The 18789-nt window shown below is 42.5% G+C and overlaps 1 protein-coding gene across 4 annotated transcripts in view; it reads left to right on the plus strand.

Annotated features, from left to right (window-relative positions):
- The window catches only part of LOC120898457, a 123477-nt gene that overhangs the window by 43618 nt on the left and 61070 nt on the right, over positions 1-18789 (plus strand). The window lies entirely within an intron of this gene.

Here is an 18789-nt window from a genome sequence, read left to right on the forward strand (position 1 = left end):
TCAACTTGCGCGTCGGCGTCCCCGATCGTACAAAGTTTTGGCAGCGAGGACCGTCCGCGAGACGCGCACCATACAAAGTGCAATCACGTTGCACTGCGCCAAAGCCTCGCTGACTATCCGCACCGAAAACAAGCCGTTGAGCAAGAAGGTAGTGGAGGACGACGCAGCGGTTGTAAGGTCCTCGTGCGGTTGCATTCCACGACGAAACTTGTTTTTGTTGCTTTCGGGAATCGTATTATTCCTTCTCCGTTTCGCTGTGTGTGCGTTTGTTTGGCTCGTACGGCGCATACGTGTTTGTCTGAGACGCGCCATAGTATATGGTTGCAGTTCATTGAACAGAAAATTAAATGCATGTGGTCATGTTACACACGGAGGCACCCATACCGAGGCACTCTTATTGTTCGGTGTGTGTTCGTAGTGTCTTGGCTCGTGACAGAATCGATTCATAAGAATTCTTCGCGGTTCACAATTTTCAGCTCTGCTGTTTGGAACATGGATATGGATGTTTTATTTGATCATTTAAAAAATCGATAAACAATCTTCATTACGACCAGACAATTTGTCTTTGGGCCTTAAGGAGCTACAGGAAATTTCAATATGACAAGGATCTTATCAGATCTAATAATTGTTGTATTGTTGGTAAGGTTTGAAAGAGCATTCCGAGTTACTTTAGGACTTTTAAAAACAACACTAAATGTTAAGGTAGATGCTTAAAGCTTGCTTCCACGTCCACGTCATTTTTCTGCAAGCATTATTGTCCCAAAAATACAGTCAAAATGACCATCAGACACTGTCTGGTTAAGTAAGACATAAAATAAATGATTCTCCTTTGTATCGTTGGTAAAACACGATCCATCCCAATCCTTAAAGACTCGTCAGTACCGCCATTCTACCACATATTTCCCCATCCATGCACCCGGGTCCTTCAAAATCCTACCCGAAAATCGCGCCCTGCTCATTGTTATCTCCCGATTGCAACTGCCTACCAAATTATTATGTTGCTTTCTCTTCTTCCCTGGGTCCCGTGGCCTCGAACTCGAACTTTTCTCGAACGCCTCCTGCTCCAATCGGCGTCGGTTCCTTTCTGCGAGTTTTATTACGCTTCTACTCCTTTATTTCCAACGCCGCGTCTCCCTGTCCACCTTCCCTGTCCATCAACGGTCGAAATCCTCTCGCAACCCTCCGACGATGAGATGGTATCGATTGCCGAGAGTCGTAAAAGAATGCACTCTCGTAAAATCGCGCACATACAAGCAGCAGAAACGTAACTGCTCTGGCAGATCGGTGCAACTATTGCAGGTTGGATTTCGTTACACACGATGGGCTACGCTGGTCAAACGAGGACATTGGATGCATTTTTGGTTGCTTCTTCTGCATGTTCTACCGCGTTTTTTTGCCTCGTTCCATTCACCGTTCCACTGACGGGCTCTTGCTTTGATTGTTTTTTTTTGTTGTTGTTGGTTTGTTTTCCCGCCAAATATCTTTCCAGCGATCGTGTCGTGGCGAGACTTTGACTTTTGGGAGGTGTTCTTTTTCCTGGAACGTGGGTAGTCCTTAAATGGGGACTTGAAGAGGTATTGGGCAGAAGACGAAATAAAAACAAAATCATCACAAAAGTGAAGGAGGAGACGGTGGGAATGGACGGAATAAGGAGATTTCGGTGCGTATAAACACGGAGGCTTGTCTGCGCCACCGACTGCAGCAAATCGACTGGCTCGATTCGCTTCCCGTTCTTCCCGCTCCACCGGCGTTGTGGCGAGTGCATTCCTTGCAGTCTGGGATTTTTGGCAGTCTGGCTGGTTCGTTGTTTCTCGGGTGTTGGTTTTGCTGGCTGGAGGTGAGATTGACCGACACGAACTGGAGACGTTCGCTTCCTTTGGCTACAAAGTTTTGTGATGGAAATCGCTTAACGGATTCTATCTCGATATTGTTCTAATTGTGAGCCTTTCACGCATTGACTATATCGTCTGTTTTGTATCTCTGCAGTAGTTATTGATTAGCATGCATGAAACAATTGGTATATCCTGTTTTGTCAATTTTCCTTCATTAATTAGAAGTTTAAAAGTGCAATTTCAATTCCACCAGCTTCAATTGTGCATGAATAAAATCAACACGAAAATGTAAATATAGTTTACACGTGTTAGTCCCTAGATTGACTCAGCTTTATTTCCCGTTCTAAACTACTAAACTACTCAGCCTGTGAGTCACCTCCATTTGCTTAAAACCATCGGTGCATTTAGCGCGTGACTCAGTGACTCAGGGCGAAAATTAATAACCGAGAATTTTCTGCTAGTCATTCAATTTTCCGACATTTTATCGATTTTAAATTAGTTTGTTCGATTGTAGCTATCCCTGCACCGAGCACTCAATGAATCATTCCGAGCTGGAAATGAGTGAACATTATGAATAAAGCATCTTTTAAATAGATTTTTCTGTAGCATAAGAGAAAGAAGACACAGTTTAAAGTACGCATCAGCAGAGGAATTTTCAAGCTCAAGAGTCCGGATGTTTGAATTTTACGCACTATTTGAGTGGATCAATTGCCTAGAAATGAAAGTGAAATTTCCTCCTAATGAAACATGCGAACAAAAGTCAAGACAGGGAGAAGCGGCCCTGAAAATAGGCCGCTCCTTTAATTTGTGATCATCTTTCGCTCTCTCCACTCAATGTTTCCCCTATGCTCTCAATCGGGGTTTGCTTCGGAAAAGCTCTGCTGCAGGAGGAGAAGTCTACTGCCACTGTAGAGCCTGTGGTATGCCGACAAAGCTGTACCTTCTAATATTTCAAACGCTATGTCGTAGCGTGCGTGCCTGTTTTCGATCGAATTTTACTCGGCTAGGATTGCGATGCGTAGCCGATTGTGAAGTTGAGATCCTATTCAAAAAGGCTCAAAAAGCCTCTGCTCGAAAAGCAGCGTCAAGCACAGAAAGTGGCTCACCGGAAAGGCTCCACCATGAAGCGCATGTGCGCCGCCAGGTAGTAGTTGCTGGTGCAGGGCTGGTCGGTATGATGTGACTAAGGGGTGGCGTGTACAAACCACTGTGCAGGAGAGAAGGGCTGGCAGTGGTGGGAGGTCGCTTTCGATTTCATTTCACGTTAAACAACCCCCTTCTCTGCTTCGCTCGAGAGTATGGCATGGTAGTGTGTGTGTGTGTGTGTGAATTGTTGGTCGGTTTGTTCCGGCTTCTAGGGTGTATGCGTTTCATTCTTTAGCATTTTGCATTTTACACAAGCCCCCGCTAGGGCGGTCTGTGTTGAAGGGGATGGTCCGTTTGAAGCGGTGTGAGTGTGCTGCGTTTTACTGGGATTGGCGCCAATTTCAAAGTTCGCTGTTCTGTTCTGCACTACTTTGTAGATGTTCCGTTTGCTGTCAAAAAGGTTTAAAATGACAAATATTGATAATTGGAACATTTTGTGGAATTGGTTGCAAATTCACCAAAAAAGTAAAGAACTGTTTCAGAATGCATCCAGAAGTACAGTTCATCACTAACAAAGCTCACAGAATTTGTGTATCGAGTAAACCTTTGGCTTGTATGAGTCTCACTATCGAAATGTGATATAAAAAAACACTGGATTTTATTTCCTTACTAGAGCCCTCAATCCCAAATTCCTAGGCATTTTTGGAGCAAGGTCAAAGCAGCGGTAAATGATGTGAACCGGAATGAAATGGGTTGGTGACAGAGGTGTGGGCAGGAGGAAGTTGCCTGCGTAGCTAAGCTGCGTAGTAGACCGCGGTAACCTTGTATCAACTCATTTAAACGCTTCATTCTGGCCGCTCTTCATCGATGGGGCTGGTGGGATGCTCATTTCTCGTGCGTGCACGCGTACACGAGTGTAGTTTCGAAGCGGTCTCTCCCTCTCTCTGCTGTTGTCCGTAAGATGGGGCTCTCTCTCGTGTTACGGTAGATCCACCAACATCTTGAAATATCTCCCTTCTCTTTAGGACTGCACTTAATGAGGGTGAGTGGAGGCGCTCTAGTAGCAGCAGTGGACGGTTTGTGAGGTAAGATTTGCTGCCCAGCTTAGACACTCACGCCTCTCGACTCTTTTACGTTCTAACCGGTGGCTCTTTCAGGGCGTATAATCTACCAACCTTCGGGTGCCGTATGTGGTGGAGATGTTTCGCAATGGAAATCTAATGAAGGGGTCGTCCCATCTTTGTATCAGAATATTACATCCAGAACTAGAACATTTCAATGTATCCTATTGTATTATCTTTAGTTAGATTTGGATATCAAAACTAACTTTCGTACAGCGCTGATAGTTTCACAAGACTCGAAGTAGCTCCAATTGAGATGATATCCACCCCTATCAGAGTGTTTTTACTCTTTGCTTATAAGTCACTCACTCTCAGTGCGAGTCACAATAACCGTGAGAGCACAGCCCCAACGCTGTAATCGCTGTCGCCCTCATCGTCATCATCATCATCATCATCATTCATAGCGTCATTTTAATCATCGCCATTCGGTTGAAGGGGTAACTCAAGAGAGAGATAGAGAGGTAAAGAGGGACACACTTTCTTCTATTTTATCTTACCAATTTGCCACCCTTCCGGCTCTTACCCTTATCGGAGGGTGGAGCACTCACGCGACAATATGCTCTCGGTCGGGTGGCTCTCGCGAACTCGGCTGTACCATCCACCCAGTCTCTCGCCATGGCAGTGGAGCAGCGAGGGATCGTGGGGTGGGGGATGACAGGGTAGGGGTGGAGTGTGTGACGCGACATCGCTCCCCAAGATGTGGGGAGCATATGCTGCGAATGCGGATGGAGCCGTGGATGGATCGTGCGAAATTCGCGTCGTGCGTCGCGCGTACCCGGACTAAATGCGCAATTTGCTTCGACCGCGGTCGGTGCTGGCCAGGGTGCCGCCGGCCCCGAAAGGGATGTGTCCGTCAAGGTTGATCGTGAATTAAATTGAATTCGGCCATCTTGTGGTTCGCCCATGTCGGTTTAGAAGACGGTCGTTTTAAGGCGAGTAGGTGCGGGAGCGGAAGACCGACGTGATTACGGTCGTGTATGATGATGTTGTGCTTGACGGTTAGGCTTGATAATGTAGAGACAGAACGTGCTGTACGGGGTTGCGTGAATAGAAAAGATTATGTTCATAATGTTTAATATTTACGCATTATTGATACAATCATTCTTATTATTCTTATTTAGATGCAACTGTACGCATGCAGGCAAAATACAGAAGATAACCAATTGTTTATGCCAAAGCGTGCATTTAATATTGTTTTGTTCTCACAGTAGGTAATTTCTGTACTTAAACTTCATCATACGAGCAGATAAAGTGCTTTCCTTCTTAAGCGTGGTAATCCAAAAATGGAGACAGAATCGTTACATTATGACACATAGAATGAAACGCTGATGCGGATGTTTATTGTGCTAAATGAAATGTGTTAATTGTAACAATATGCATGTTTTTTGCTATAGGTCCTTGAAATTATTATATGTTTAATATTTCAGCACTTCTTCACACATCTTACAACAGATTTGATGGAAGAAAGGTTTATCAACAGATTGGTTTAACTATTACAAGCAGAAACTTTATCTTAATCTCAATCCTAATGATATATGATAATAGTTGTTGGAACATTTATAAGGTTCCACGGCACTGTCAGCGTTATGAGGGACAAAAACATATAAATAGGTGAAAGGTGTCAACTTTCGGCCTTTCTCTAACACGATTTCGACCAGTGTAGAATAAAAACTAATTTTTTGGCACTCGTCCACCAGCCTAAAAAATTTGGTTATTAATTTCATGTTAGAATTTCTAACAATAGTAGTAATAAGATGTTAGAAAATATTAGAACTATTCATTTGCAAGAATTTGAGTTTAGATTTCCATATTGTTATGTTTTCTGTATACGTTCCACACTTGGGATCTCCTTTCGAATATGGTCGACAATATATTGTTAGATATATCGTTTGAATTTCAAGTTTAAGTATCGTATGTCAATATCAAAGCATAGATCTGTTGTAGTCCCAGCTTTGAATGTCTTGAATGCTGAGTAAATTCGTGTTAAAGTACAAAATGGTTTACTAGACAGCACATTATCGTGTCATGAAGTCACAATCGCTGGTACCGCTACTTACATTTGACATTTGAGGACATGTTTCAGCTATCTGTATATTGTTCTTACATACTTTAGTAGTAAGACCTTCGGCAAGATAATTATTTCTTCGGTCTTGGTATTGTTAATGTGTAAACATAGTAAATTTAACATAAAAAACAACTTTTGAACGATAGAAAAACGAACAACGATGCTGAAAGATGTGTAGGTATGTGTCTAACTTATTTATTTATTCTGGTTGTTTCTTTATTGACATTGTTTAGTTGGCATAGATATCAATAAAAGATAAATTTAACTTTATAGTGGCGTATGCGCATAGACGATTATGCATTATTAGTTACTGTGTTTCTATTTATATGAGCATATCTGCCAAAGGAATCCTTTTCGGAATGGAAATACTACTCTTAGATACGTTTTACGCTTACAAATGCATAAAATGTTTAGATGCAATCAGGGATGTGCCTTTGGGACAACTTTTTTATGTATAGAACATCACACGACACATCTGTTGCTTGAATACCTATCACTTTTAAATTTCAATTTATTCGTGTTTGCCTCGTGGTTGAAACATTCGGCCTTAGCACAATTTTTCGATCGAAAAATTTCGATAGGCGCTCATGTAAAACTGACAGTATAACTATTTCTTTTATACCCCTACATGAAGTTGGCCCCCCGGGTAAACAATTTTTAAAATAATTAATAAATAATTTTTTATCACCCAAAATATTGAAAAAGAACCAACACATTTACCAACTTGCTTTTACATAACGTTTTTCTAAAACATCAACCTTGATTTACGGAATTTTTCTGATATTCGATAATTTCCGCAGCTCAATGCGTCGCGGATTTTGCCCCATACAAAGCGGAACGATCGAATTTTTGTAGCATAGTTCATTTTGCTCGTGAGAGTCATGGTATACCAGTTTTCAAAAAGACCAGTAAAATGAACACCTTGGCGACGAAATGAGTGTCAAATGACACCAAAATGACAGCCGGATCTATCGAATTTTTTCGATCGAAAAATTGTGCTGAGGCCAATTATCTTTTCTGGAGGGTTTGGTACTTGGTGACTGAAATCATGTCAACGCTCCATACAAAACCTCACGATCGCTTCAACTTCAGAGTTTCAGCCTAGATTATTTTAGCCTGGAAACAAATACCAATTCTTCGCAGGCTCCATCAGGCAAGTCATGAATGTTGGATTTTTTTTGACTGAAGCACAAATACATTGTCAATAAATGTTAAGCACTGTTTGATTCGATAGTTTCAAATTTTATCATAAGTTTTATGACCCATGTGAAATTATAAAACTTGTCAGAATTGTGAAATGGATACAGCTTTCAGTTTTCTAGCTTAAATTATTGAAGATGGGCCACTAGTAATACTATTCTATAGGTGTTATAAGAAACCAGCACAATTTTGGATAAGAAGTATGAGGAGAAGATAGTAGATTGGAAAGAAGGATGATATGGAGAGGCTATAATCAAAAAAGTGGGATATGGAGTTGAACATACGCATGTCCGCATGGCAAAGGATCTTTTATTTAAGGATCAAATTCATCTGTTGAAATCAATCTGAAAAGTCGTTATAGTGTATCTATAAGCAGTCAAAAATTGACTAGAGCGATTTTCTGGTTTGGGTTTATGCAACCCGGTCTCGTGGTACAGTCGTCAACTTGTACTACATAACAACATGCCCGTCATGGGTTCAAGCCCCAAAATATACCTTGCCGCCATACGAAGGACTGACTATACTGCAATGGGGGTAATCCAAAAGTCACTGGAAGCCAACCCCACAAGTGGTACAGGCAACCCTTGACCGACAATGGTTGTTGTGCCAAAGAAGAAGAAGCAGAATGGTGGAGCACTTGAGTAGATAACACTGTCAGTCAGTGTGCATGGTCAATTTGTCCTTTTATTGCATATTTTCCAAAACTTCTATGATATGATTTTCCTTCCCTAACAAACATTCGAGCAATGCAAGTGAGGTACAACTGTATCATCCACGTGGTGTTAACAGATAGTCGAAAATGGTATTGATCAAGCAGTCGGATATTAGTTGTCCGATCTCCACGGCCCTGCGGTGGGGAAGACTGATAAATGGGAACGACTAAACGGCGGTGAGGCAAACGCATATATAAGCCAAATGCATTTAACGATGCAGCCGCAGCTGTTGTTGTTGCGCGCGTACGGTGTCCTATTTTAAGCTTCGCGCTTCCAAACTCAAGACACAATGCGCGTTTGATCTAACGCCATCGCGACTGTGGCTGGAAGGGAAATTGCGTTACTGGCTGCGTTATGCGCACCCCGGAAAAGTCTATCGCGCGATAAACAGCGGGAAAAATGTGCCCGCTCCCCCGAATGTTGTCGGCAACCGGAGACACCCGTTGCTGCAGAGTGGAGGGAGAGGAACGTGCCGCCGTACCTAACAAGGGGGTCGGCGTGCGTTGTCATCCCACGCGCGCCTAGACCCTGCCTGTGTCTTGGCAACCGCAAGTTCTCCTTCATTTCCACCCAGCACAAGACGGATGTGCGTGTGTGTCTCACCCCAGTTTTTTCTTTCCTTTCCCGGGACTCATTTGTCTTCACGTCTGGCTTCAACTCATCATCACACCCCCGCCATTCACCCCCTCTTTCCGTTCACTGCAGTAGCAGTGTTTTCCGTTTTCCACATCCGTTCGCTTGCGTATGCCAGGGAAAACGACTACCGACCCTTCCATTCCTCTGGCCGAGGAATTTTCCCGTCCGTGATCGTGACTCTCTTCTGAAAATCTTCCGAAAATGTCTTGCTCCCATTCTTGATCTCGGCGGGCACCCCCATGGACTGCTATTGCTGCAACGGTACCGTGTGTGTGTGTGTATGTGTGCATTCCGCTGCATGCGCTACTGCAGTGTCATCAGTGTACCCGCGCACATTTTCAACAACAACACCAAAAATGAAAGGGGGAACGGAAATGCTCACGTCCGCTTCTGCTTAATGGGCACGGGGTATGTAGTTGTGTGCAGGGGTATAGTTTAAAAATAGGCAAACCACGCGACAACTGAGAGATGCAGTCTCCGGTTTGATGGTGAAAAAAAAGGATCCCCCTCGAATTTTCCAATTTCCCTTAGGGGTCTCTGCATCGCTGGTAAGGGAACGCCGCACAGACATAGGCGTTTTGTCGTTGGACTAATACACACATTCTATGGGGTCGTTCGCCCTGTGCCCCTGTTAGACAGGACGGGTCTAGATGGAATACGAAACCGTGTTTAGCCCCCTCGGTTGGAATAAATGCAACTATTGCAACGAAGGGGGACGCGACGCGTGCATATTGATTGCATTTGATTTTTGGGGTTTGGTAGCAATGCACGCACAAGACGTCTTTTGTCGTTTCTGTCCTGTGTGTTTGACAGGTCGCATTTTCTATTCTTGGACCGACTGACGGACTGACTGACTGCACACTCCGCGTAGCATTACCTTCCTGGCCGGTTGCACCGTTTATCGTACCCGATTGCCGGTTTAATAGGTTGCAATTCGTGCGTAATAAGATTGGGGGACAGCGGCTGTGACGCCACGCACACGCATGTGATGATTATTTTAAATCTTCCCATTTGCCTCCCGAGAGCCAGGGGGACGTGGTTTTTGGTGCGTTTAAATCTATTACCGTTCTGCTGAAAAATTGTCCCCGTAAAACGCATCGTACGTCTCGCAGAGTATCTGCTTAAGGGCGAAGCAGGGAAATGGATTTTAAACGCGCGCAACAACACCCTCCATGTACGCTGTGTGTCCAGAAATGTTAAGAAAGTAATGTTCTTAACAGAGCGCAATAAACGGTGATAGAGAATGGAGGAACGAGAGAATCTTCAAAATCTTTTTCGTGAAGATGTAACCGGGGGAAGGTAAAATACTGCTTTCATCTTTTGTAACGACGATCTAAAGGTTTTAAATTGCTATTGTTTTAATTTGAAATGAAACATATAGATTTAGTAAAAGAAACTAATTTCATGAAAAAGCTATGGGATTCACAAGGTTTTAGATCAGGCCCGATCATAGTTGCAGTTTGTTGCACCGCATGCATTATCCATGCTATCAAGATCCTAAGGTTAAAGACCGCTATCGAGTTGGTGTTAGTTTTGGACCATAATCTATGTGAGGCTTATTTTTTCCATGAAATTGAGTACACTTTACCATTGTCCTTGAAGGATGTTATATTCTTGCAGTAGGTACGCTTTACGATCAAAACGTAGAATAATTCTTATATGGTAATCCTATTCCTATTATGTAATGAGACTCAATTTAAATTTAAAAGCAACTAGTTTATTGAAATATGAAATTCATACCTAAAATATGAAATATGAAACCATATAACAATAGGTAATGTTTCAATCATTTATGTTTCATAAACAATGCAACTTTTTTTCTTCTGACTAACCTAGTATCGGCCTCTAGGTACCAAAGGGTTTGTGCTAAAGTATACTTGAAATCGAACATAAAATTGATGTTAAGCAATACTGAACCTCATTAAAACGCTTTACAGCAAAAATCTGTTCGGAATTAGATTGGTACGACTGAAACATGCCCAATGATTAAGCATTAAATCAATAATTTAGCATTTATTCAGCTACGCTGAATGTGATTCGATAACGGATTAGTTGTTTATTGCCTTTAGCCGATTAATCGTCTTGTTATAAGCGCGTAAACATAATTAAGTATGTTTAAAAGCAAAATTACACATTAAATACACAGCAAATTGAATATGAGCTGTTAAAAACCATTAAACCATTAAAAACCAGCACGTCTACCTATGTAAATAAAGATGATTTGCTTGTGAATAGGTGGAATAGCAAGCACTAGTTGCAACAATCAACAAAACCATCAAAACGTTGTTACCTATGTGCTTCGAATAACACTGCACAAAATTTATTTATTTCGTGTACATTGCAGCATTTTGAATCCTTTATCATGCAGCAAGCTTAATACTGCAAACTCCAACAAAACAAACGAAAAGGAATGAAATTCCAGAAATATGTCAAAGTTTTCTATTTTCTCATATTTCATCCTTTTCCCACAAGCGAGGGTGGTGGAGGCGAGGACTAGATACGATTTTACAATAGCCGTTTACTCCTCGTAATTCTTCGGAATTTCAGTAGAATTTCATACAACGGAAGAATGGTGTGAGTTGGTTTGGCAAGAGCATCCGTAATCGTTTTTTCCAGATAACGTCAGATGTCATCTCGTTGGAGTACTGGCTAACTCTGGCCAGCACGGGCGTGAATCTCTACGGTTGGTCACATTTCTTTACTTTCGTAAAGGATGAAATATCCTTTTTTTGCACACTTTATTGGAATCCAGTAGTCTGTAACTTTCGTAAGATGAGGTATACCTGATGTTCCTAACCGGTGTCTTAAGAGTGCTCTGTTCCTGTAGTGTTTTTTTCTTCAAAATTTGATTGTGTTTCGTTTATATGGAATATTTATTCCGTTACTTTGAAAAGGGATTATTTAATAATCTTTAAACATGTAGTTAGCAATCACATTTAATGTAATACTAACTATCATGATATTGCAATCATTTTTGAAATACATCGGGACTTTTTTCATGTACTTCTTTGATTGGGTTATGATTAGTTTCCTTCTTTATACATAATCAAATTAGCTTTTTAAACGTTCAAAAGTTGCTACCATGAGTTTAAATATTCATTTAAATGTTTCCTTCGATTAGATAACATTTATTTAGCTTTTATATGAATCTGACATAGACTGAAGAATATTATATACATTCCGAATAACACAAATACTCATAATTACTAAATTACGCTCAACAGTTGAGCCTGACCGTGGCTGCAAAATTCCCCAATTGAACAATCCCTGCCTAGTAGCCTTGAAAAGTGTTGCCCAAAAGCGACAAAAAAGCTCCACCACCAACAGCAGCAGCAGCACCAGCACGAAGCTCTCCCTTTCCACGATGGCGACCCGCGGCTCCCATTTTGTTTTTTCGCCATCAACGCTTGCGCCATTTGCCTGTCCCTCTTGGGGCCGTGTGTCGAAGTGTGCATGTGTATGCGTGCGTGAGGTGCGTCTCACGCGGTGTGCGGCACGTTATACGCGTTTGCGAAATCTCAACCCGTACAAAAAAAAAAGAAGAACGGACACACTCTCACACACGACCACATATTCGTGTGATTCGAATTTGCGTGCTCCCGCGAAATATCATCTCGCCGGTTCTTTTTGAGCGTTTTTTTCCTTTGCTTTGCTCTTTTCACCACCTTCTTACTCAATCAATGGTGGGCGAGTGAAAGAAATGGCACATCCGTCATCATCCTGCCTACGCACACACACACATACACATGCAAAGGGGTAAGTTGTATGAAATAATTTGCGAACACCGCCCCAATGAGTGCCCAGTGTGGGTTCTGTTTCTGGCAGTGTGAAGAGAGGAGGATGAAATGAAGATTTCCGGGCAACAGGGGGTGATAACACGTTTTTCCCCAGCGCCAAACGCGTGGTGCTGAGAGTCCCACGCTCGGGTCGCGCGCGTACACCGAACTTTCATTTTGTTTTTGCGTATCTGGCCCCGTGGGTAGAAGGAGCTCTCTCCCGCAAACGAGTAGCTCTTCTCTTGGGAGCCGCGTTTGCGCTAGCGAAATGAGCGTTTGCGAAAACTGAGCAAGAAGTGAGTGATTTTTGGGGATGAAGATGATCGTGTCGCGAATTTTGGGGGGCCGTTTTTCGTCACGTACCACCTGAGTTCCTGCCGTGCGATTGGAGAGAAGTCAGATGCGAAAAAAACGGGGGACGACAGCTCTCACGCAAAAATAAGAGGGCACTGCTCTCTGGGTTCTTCTTCCTTTTTTTTTTTTTGCACACACCATTCCCAAAAAAAAATAACGGAGAGAATGTTATCGTTGGCCGCATTGTTTCGTTGACTGATAGTAGTAGAATTGTTGTTGGTTTTTATATGCAAAAAACCATCAACCACCACCACTACTACTGCTTGATGATAAAACCAACTGTGCGACTTTGTAAGAATGCCGGCGGGCAAGGTGAAGGAGACGCATTCATCATCATGTGATGGAATTTTTGATGATTCCGACGGGAGAGCGAAAAGGATAGAGAGATACCAAGATCGAGAAAGAGAGAGAGAGAGCGAGATAGAGAGAGAACCATGAAATAAAATCTTGTCATGAATGTGTTTTGTAGTTTGCACGAAAATGTATCGATTGTGCTTCAAAAAACCGCAAAGAAAGCAGTAAGAATGGTTTGGAGACATTCTATTGTTGTGACTTTACTATTGGTATCCCGTAACTTGTTTTGCTTTTCTCATAGCTCACATTAGATTAACGTAAGTTCCTTACGTTCCGCCAGCCTCAGCAAAAGAATGGTTGAAATTTGAAAGGTTCAAGCAAATGCAAAATGCCCCAAATCGAAGATTCTTCAACATCAACCCGATTTGAGACAGCAATTTGAGACAGGCTATAACAGCGTGAAATACGCGGGCGCCTTATCGCATCATCCGCGAGCACATTACAACTGTGGGTACTCCCATCGCATCCCTTCGTGGCCACTTCCCCTTACGTAGTCTCCCGTATGGTGGCTACGGCTCGCCGGCTAACTCTGCGTACGCTGTTGTAGTATCGATCTGTTTTAGCCATATTGTTTGGTGGTAGTAGCTTCTCACGCGGTTGTCTTAAAACCCTCCAATGCTCTGCGCTCTATATGTATGTGTGTTTGCAGTAGCCGTGTCGGAGGCGAGATGTGGGAGCAAGAAACTCACGAGTAGCGCTTCACAGTGACATTGATAAAAAGTTGTTTGGATTCAGCTTGATGAAAAGGGGCTCGGGGGTGACAACATTTCGCGAACCATCTCCCATGGTTGAGAAATGAGAAACTTAAAAAAACTCACACACCCTCACACAAACACAATCTCAACCTAGAAACTAGCGCGAGAGACAAATGCCGGACAGCTAAAGCAAATTCGCAGTAGTCGTGCGTGTCTTTTCTACTCTTCAGTGTTAACTCACTCACACGTTCTCCTTTTGGCTCTAACCTCTCCGGAGCGTATGAGAAAGTGCGTACCCAAAACCGGTGGGCCTGCGAGACGAGCCTTGGGCACACCAAAAACATGCTGCGGTGAGGAAACGTCTGAGAAACTGGGTTTGCAAAAGCAGTGTTGGACTTTTTTCTCTCTTTCTCTCTCTTTCTCTCTCTTCTCTCTTCTCTCTTTCGGGTGTCCCACCAGCCACCCACCACCCACGTTGAGCGTTGGTACGATGCCCCAGGTCCGCTAATCTTGTCGCGGTTAAGATTTTAACGACGCCATTTCGGATGACGACGACACAGCTTCCCCGCGATCCCGTATGGGTGACTCCGGTTGATAAGCTGCTTTGGTGAATTAAAACTCCATTTTTATTGAATTCAAGGCCCGCCACTACTGGGCCGGGTAGGACTGTGTCTTACCAAAGCAGCTGGAATTGTGTACCACGGCAAGCCGATAAACAAAAGCAAAGAGTAAAAATAGCTCCGGATTATAAGCTATTTTGAAAGCGGGCAAATATTTGGCGTACGGATTGTGAGGACGACTTTCTGTGTGAAGCAATGGCTTTCGGGGAGCTGCCAACTTCCGAACCTGATCCCGAATAGTTTAAGCGCGATTTTGTTCCCAGATGGGTCGCTCCGATGTCGTCAGCCGGCTAGACGTTTGCTGGTGGCGTGTACCGCAGGTGAAGATATTACGCGCATGTCCTGCTGTTGCTCCAACAGGATATCGTCACTGGACCCGGAGCGGTGGGTGTACACAAGAAATTTTGCTGTGTGCTGCTCCTCTCGACGGGCGTTTTTCGATGTGGAAAAGGATGCAAACCTCTAAAAAATCAAACCTTTGCAGTATAGTGCACTGCTGAAGGGCCGGGCGTGGTCCTGAATGTGATTGTGCGAACAGTAATGAGCTGCAGGAGATTTGACGCCTTTTGTAGAAGTCGTTTTGATAATATTGTGAGGGGATTTAGTAGCATGTAATGTTTTCTACTTCAGTTTCATATTCATATTCTCTATAGTTAGTATTCAAAGCTCTTTCTGTGATCTTTCAAAGTTCGCATGGATTTCATGTCTTACACACGGTTTTTAGTTGGTTTAAATGATTTTTTGTGGAAAATAACTTCGAATCTAGGGTTAAATTCAATATCTGTACTGTTGTATTTTTAATTTGCTGTTAGATATTTGGCGTTATTGAACCGTTTTTTTTTGTGTATGTTCATAAATCCATTGACAAAAGCTGAACTACTCTGCTGACATTTCCAGAAAATAAAAATGTTATCATTGAACCCAACTGCATTCTTCCCGTTTTTCGTACTATACAATTCTAATAATGTACGTTGTTGAAGATTTTACGCAATTGTTGAAGATTTTACGCAATTGTTGAAGATTTTACGCAAAAGATCTTCCGAACTCCTAGAAAGATGAAAAAGTATCTAAAAGAGGTCAATTTGTATCACCCGGTTCTAAATTCATTCAACAATATCCTTGTCGAAATAATAAATCCTTGCTTTTTCTTCTTTTCAATGTCTGCTCATCACACACCTTCCGTTCACAAGCTCTATAAGTACGATTGAACATCAAATTCGCTGGAAGCAGCTAATTCTTCGTATCACAATTGATCTCTCAGAATTGCGCCATTCATGGAAGATCTAATGTCTTGTGTTAGAAATTTTCCCATCCTGCTCACTTGTTACACTTTTTTGCACCACGGTGACAAACACGGCATATAAAACAACACACGAGTACGCACTTCCTTATAGCGCCAAATTCCAATCGCAAGCGACTCCTGGAACCAGGTTTGTGGTTAGACCGTTGCAGACCACTACCTTCCTGGAAGAGTGATCGTACATAAAGCGATCGTGTACCGCCACTGCGAACGCCGTACCAACGAACTGCACCAACACAAACGCACATACACAATCGGTAAGATGCACCCACCTCTTCTCCTGGCTGAGGAATGCATTCCTATTTCGAATCGTTTAGACCTCGATGTTTGTGCTGTGCTGTGGCTTCTACGTACTCCGTGCTCCAGGTACACGGAACACCCTGCGCTGTGAGAAAACAACTTTCCGAGCTCGCTCCGGCACCAGCACTGGGCTGGATGATGTGGTGCTTCCTCCGTTTGTGACAATCCCTTCAACCTGTTCCTACAGATCAGTAGCCCTATGGCAAGAGGAAAAGAGCAAGGTAGAAACAAAACCAGAAGTATGGCAAGAGTGGAAAAAGACAAGGAATGAAGAATGTTTTATTGACTAATGCATACTAGGGAGACACTATTTGCTGTTGCTCTTGTCTCTTGCTTTCCTTTTTTTCCTCTAGAACTTTAGAACAATGCACAACTATTCATTATACAAAAGTGCATCGGAAAATGAGTTTCAGAATGTAGCGAAACAAAACAAAATAAAAAATAGAAAACAAATCTATCCCCACCACCAGAAGCGGAAGATGACAGACCAAACAAAACATTGCACCGCAGCTCGGGCAGTGGAAGCTTTCCAAGAAGGAAATGCATAGTTTGGATGAAAAGTGTGTGGGCTTTTGTTCCCTTTCTTCGTTCAGTGCCGAGTGACAGCAAATGATATGTGCAGTTCAGCTTCTTGGATCTCTTCTAAAGCGCGCGGTTGAAATTGTAGAAGTCAGTGTGGGAAAGGGATGCAGCAAGAAAAAACAAAACATTCACCGCTCGCTGCACCGCTGCAGCGGGATAAAATGGTGAAGCCAGCCAGCCAGTGAAAGAAGAAGAAAAATTAAACAGCGCACAGCATCTCTGCTATTGTCGCCGGTGGAACTGGAAGTTGGAACCGCTGCGAACTAACTCACCACGGAACGATTCCCTGCACCTACTACTCGTATTTGGGTTCAGCAGATTATTTCCCGCTGGAATGCGCGGTGTCTATACACCTTCCTATCTTCTGCATCCTCCTCTGCTGGCAGGAATTTCTCGACGAACAGAGAGATGAATAAATATAAATAAAAATATAGGTATAACCGTACGGGTGAAAAAACGGGTGGCACACAACAAGGAGGATTCCAGTTTCTATTCTTCTGTTTTCGTTTGGTGGCAGTGCATTTCGTTGCCGCTCTGTGCACCACTTCGTCAGTTGGCTGGCACTGGTGCAGAGCGCACTTTTTTATTTACTTTTTATTTGTTTCCTTTCGCTACTTTTCCGCTGTTGAAATAATGCGGCTTTCGGAGGAACGACGACCTCACAGCGTTCCCAGCTCCCGGCTGCTTTTGCTGCTGCTGTGCTTTGCAGTTGAAGTGATGAGGACGGTAAAGGGTAAAGAATGCCGAATGCGCATTGATCGATAAAGTGCATCCGTAACGTTGCCATAGTCTTACGTCAATTAAATGTCTTACAGTTTAACTGCATTCTTGGTTTCACTTGCTTGCCGATGGCTCGTGCTTGGTTTGGAGATGGATATTTACACACATTTTTCATTAGACCACAAGTATAATAGAAGGGCCAACCACCTGTAGACACTAACAACGTATTAAGCATTTAATATTTCATTACTAAAATGCTTTGAAAATATTAAATGCAATCAAACATATCCTGCTGGTCTATATTAGTTCACAATATCTATACACCCATATACACCGTGACTTACGTTTTGATCGTTCTTTCTTTTCTTTATTTTCAGGTTTGTATTTGCTCATTTTCTCTCTGCAAGAAAAGTAAACTGAAACAGCAACTGTGTTGTAAGTAACAGCCGACAATGATCCTTCTAATGAATTAAGCTAAAAAATCTGACAATTCAGCCCCTGTTAACGGAAATATCCATCAGCCGAATATTCTCATACCAAAATGACAGTTGCGCCAAAATGGAATTGAAATAGTTCGGAAACATTGTATTACGTTGGAAAACGTTGTTTTAAATTATTTTAATAGAAAAATCTTTGACAAATACATTTTTACGCACTAAAACATCAATAACACGGGATCTAACTTGCAACGAATCAGCCTATGTTTATATTACATTCATGCTGGAATGCTGAAGCTACTTTGACGCGTGGATTTGTAGGGAGTGTAGCTTCATTTAGAAACGTCAAAATCTCAGTGAGATATTAGCTAGGATCGTAAAACTTCTCCATATCACATTATGATGCTCTTAGAAAGGATCACCTGATGTAACCTCGTTGCAGATTATCGATTAAAAGAAACAAGGCGAAAAGTACTGCTCAATGTTACTTAAATTATGTAACGTAGCAATGTTTGCTTCTAGTACAGCTACCCCAAATTGCTATAACAACTAACAAATATAAATAATGCAGTATATTGGGAATCGTTCCGTGGAATCTTAAATCGCGTACAAGTCTTCTCTCAGCCGGATGGTTTCAAAAGCGCCCGTTTTTCGCATTCAAAGTTTTGGACGTTTTTTTAACGTAAATCAGTTACTGGGGCCCTTTCCGTTTTAAGTTCGTAGGCTGAAATTTCAGCATGTGAGCTGTTTGCATTGTATAGCAGTTTTCGAACAGCTATCTAAGGCGGCACTCCAGCACCAATCGAACACGATATCGAACTTGAAAAATATATGCAATTGGACATGTTCGATTAGATAACCATTTTTACTGTTCGGTGTGGTGCCATTTTTTCCAGCAGATACTCGTAAAATCTAATTCTTGCTTTTAGGCTAAAATAATCTAGGCTGAAAATCGCAGGCTTGTTTTGTGTGTGGTTTTCTATGGAGTGTTTACATGA

This window comes from Anopheles arabiensis, chromosome 2 (assembly GCF_016920715.1).
Source record: "Anopheles arabiensis isolate DONGOLA chromosome 2, AaraD3, whole genome shotgun sequence".
NCBI lineage: Eukaryota > Metazoa > Arthropoda > Insecta > Diptera > Culicidae > Anopheles > Anopheles arabiensis.